The sequence below is a fragment of the Chanos chanos genome, chromosome 12 (genome assembly GCF_902362185.1).
Source record: "Chanos chanos chromosome 12, fChaCha1.1, whole genome shotgun sequence".
Classification (NCBI taxonomy): Eukaryota; Metazoa; Chordata; class Actinopteri; order Gonorynchiformes; family Chanidae; genus Chanos; species Chanos chanos.
In genome coordinates this window covers 6,161,951-6,166,076 of record NC_044506.1, presented here as the reverse complement: position 1 = coordinate 6,166,076, position 4,126 = coordinate 6,161,951, and positions in this window count along the sequence as shown.

Genomic DNA, 4,126 nt, shown 5'->3' with positions numbered 1-4,126 from the left:
TATCTGTGTGAGGTTTAGAAAACTTGTTGCAGTCTGGGTTTATGTCTATTACACTCTGTTGCAGGTGCTCTATAGCTTTGTGTACGTATGTGAGTATGAGTGAGTTTTTCTGAGCTTGTGTATGCATATCTGTATGTGTGTGTGTGTGTGTGTGTGTGTGCTTGTGTGTGTATGTGTGTGTGTGTGCGTGTGTGTGTGTGTGTCCAATGTGAATAACTCAGCACCATTGCCTCAGGCTGTGATGTTGTTCATTCAGGCCAGCTCACACAAACACACACACACACACAGACACACGCACACACAGCACATACACAGCTGTAGAGGATGCAGGTTAGTGTCCAGTTAGTGGCAGATAATGTGCTGGTGTTGTATTGTTGAGCAGGGGACACAGGGCTACCCTGAAAGCAAAGCCACAAGCACAAACAAACAGACAATTCTCTCTCTCTCTCTCTCGCTCTTACTCTCTCTCACTTCCTCTCTCTCTCTTTCTGTCTCTCTCTGTCTCTCTATCTGTCTATCTGTCTCTGTCTGTCTCTCTCTGAGTGTTTATTTATATTAAACCCAGTAAGACCCACAGTATGGGACAGCAGGGCAACTGATGACTCATCTCAGAGTTAGAAACATCTCTCTGTCTCTCTCTTCCTCTCTCTGTCTCTCTTTTCCTCTCTCTGTCTATGTCTTCCTCTCTATGTCTCTGTCTCTCCTCGTCTCTCTGTCTCTGTCTCTCTCTCTGTCTCCCTTTGTCTCTCTCTCTCTCTTAGTGTCTGTCTGCCTGCCCATGCATGGAGGAGAGGTGGAATCAGTTTGAATATTGGATGAGAGAGAGAGAGCACAGACCTGTAACAATAGGCTTTGATGTGAATGAGTCAGTGAGAAGCAGGCAGGGATTCTTCACTGTGCCCTGCAGGACCACAGAGAGACCACAGCTTAATGACGCATACTCTCAAAACCTGTCTTTTGCTGTATGTGTGTGTGTATGTGTGTGTGTGTGTGTGTGTGTGTGTGAGAGAGAGAGGGAGAGAGAGTGCAGAGTTCGTCTGTCACAGAGAGTCCAATAATAAATAGCAATTTAGGTGGTATGGATGGAGAGTGTGTGTGTTTCTGTGTGTGTGTGTGGGTGTTTGTGTGTGTTTGTAGGAAAAGTCCAGTAAAAAAATCCCTCCTGCTCCTTAGGCCCTCTCTGTGCCCTCTGGGTCTGTGTGCATTGTACAGTGTTGTAGTGTGAGTCAGGTGCGGTCCACACAGCTGATAGAAAAGAGATGGAAATCCATATTCACAGATGAGTTCACAGCTCTTCCTCTATTACCTTTTATTACATCATACACATTCTGTTCCTGTCGAAAACTCCTGCTGCAGTCAGATCCTGAACTGCCAGCCATCTCTGATCAGGTGTGTGTGTGTGTGTGTGTGTGTGTGCGCGCGCATATGTTGCTCTAACTTCCTGACTACTACATAATCGCGTATATACCGCATATAATACTGGACACACTAGTTGTAATAAACTGGTATCAACACATCTGTAAATACGTCATTACACGAGTTACATCATTTATACGTCTCTCACATAGACTAGTATCCTTTTCATGACCCAAGTAGTCGTCTAAATAATAATTTGAGATGCCATCAGTACAAACTGAAAGTGAACTCTGTCCAGACCAATAAAACATAAGCCACGCCTTTTTGACGTCTGCTTGTATCAGAGTGTGCAGGCCTGCTGATGGGGTCCAAGTCTCTCTGCGTCAGTTTTTCAGAGTATAACTGACTGACACGTCATCACTTTCCAGACCTGCCAAGTGAGCCATCTGTTGCTTTCTGCTCCGTCACTGCAAAATGAATTAAAGTGTGTGTGTGTGTGTTTGTGTGTGTGTGTGTGTGTGTGCGTGCGGGAGTGTGTGTGTGTGGGAATGTGTGTGGGAGTGTGTGTGTGTGTGTGTGTGTGTGTGTGTGTGTGCGTGTGCGGGAGTGAGCTGAATGTGTGTGTGTGCGCGCGTGTGTGTGTGTGTGTGTTTGACTGGCTCAAAAGCATTTCAGAGCCTGTGATTAACGTTGTACAAAACTTGGCCTTTGGCTTAGAGAGCTGATCTATTAATTCTCTGGGTTTACAAAGGGAGAAAGAGTGGAGTTAAAGAAGGGACCAGGGAAAGAGGAGGCAGGCGATGAAGAACAAGAGTTCCAGCTTCACATCAGGAACCATCACTGAGAACCACTTAGCAACTCCTAAAATGGATCAGAAATTTGAGTGGGTGCACATGTGTATTTGTACAGACATATGCCTGTCACTATATGTATATGTGTGTGTGTGAGCATGCCATACCTGTAAGTATGTCTATGTGTGTGCATGTGTGAGTATGCCAGTGTGTATGTGTCTCTCAGTGTGTGTGTGTGTGTGTGTGTGTGTGTGTGTGTGCATGTGCGTGTGCGTGATTATATGAGTGTGTATGTGAATCCATGTGCTTTTCCCCGTTTAACCTTGGAGCCCTGCTGGTGTGTGTAAACTGTGCGTTGCCGGGACGACAGCGTCGAGAACAGGTAAGTGACTGACAGCGGCACAGCGGGCTCACTCCACAGGATGCTGGGTAATTGGGATGAAGACGCGTGTGGAGGAGACGGATGGATGGATGGATGGATGGATGGATGAGTAGAGAGAAAGAGAAAAACAGAGTCAGATGTTATGTAAGTGAGTTTGAGTCTAATCTCTGCATCAGTCTGCACATGGACAGGTCAAGGAGAGAGGGAGAGAGAGAGAGAGAGAGAGAGAGGGAGAGAGCTCAGAGAAACTGGCACACATTCAAAGAATAAGAGAGAGCTCTAGAGAATGCAGCACTGAGGAGTGAGGATCACTCATACACACACACACACACACACACACGCACACACGCACATACACATTCAGAGATGCACATGCACGCACTAAAGTAGAATCTGAAAAATATACAGATTCTCATATATACAATCCCTTATGGAAATACATATAATCTCATTCTGCATGTGTGGCATTGCTATGCGCTTGCAACACACACACACACACACACACACACACACACACACACAGACACACAATGGTCCTCCCTGCTTGTAAGGCTGTAACTCCCTCACACACATGCTACGGCAAATTAGTCACAGTCAACAAAGGTTACGCATTTATCACAGGGACTCAATATATCGGTCCATCCGCGCCCAGCTCAGCCACGGCAAGGCCCTCATAACAAACTCTCCGGCGGCCAACCAGACTCCTGCTCATAACAGGACGTTTCCCTCTTTCTCCTCCATTCCCTTCTCTCTTTTCCCGCCATTAATACAGTCAGTTTCACTCTCTCCGCCTGTAAGACATGTCCAAAGCTGCTAAATGAAGACTCTGCTTTGTGTCACAACCCTGGCTCTGACGGTGGCTTTGGAAAGCTAGGGTTAGCAAATAAACACAGACAATATGGCCTAACAGATGCTATCAACCAGCACAGATAAGACATCAACATCCCCGGCACCATCAAACTCAGTTTAATTACCTGAGCTACATCTCGGGAAGTAAGATACTGATGCTATGTATGAATATATACGGTATACTTGAAGGATGATATTTTAAATAAACAAGTAAATACATAAATAAATCCTAACCTCTTAAATCCTCAAAAGATTGTTTACGAGACCTTGTCTTCGGTTTTCTGTTTATTTCAAGTTGTGGGGAGAGCTAAGAAATACAGTGAAGGTTTCATGGAATCTTTCCCTCCTATAAACGCACATGTCTGTTCTACATTAATTAATGAACCAGAAAAGGATAGGGTTTTTTTTTCAAAGTTGGCCTGTCCTTGATAGCTGTTCTTTCTTTCTCTCTCTCTCTCTCTCTCTCTCTCTCTCTCTCTCTCTCTCTCTCTCTCGCGCGCGCGCGCGCTCTCTCTCTCTCTCTCTCTCCTCTCACAGTGGGGCTAGAACAGATCCAGGGTCATGCAAGTCTTTGTCCCGTACATTACACTACAGGTAACTCATTAAGTGGGAGAAGTGATGTGAACTTGACTCAGACTGGTTCAAGAACAGCAGAGAATGAAGGGGTGATCCATTAACAGGGGAAAGTGAACTAGGGTCACACTGATCTGAGAACAGCAGAGAATGAAGAGAAGAGCTACCGCTCTTG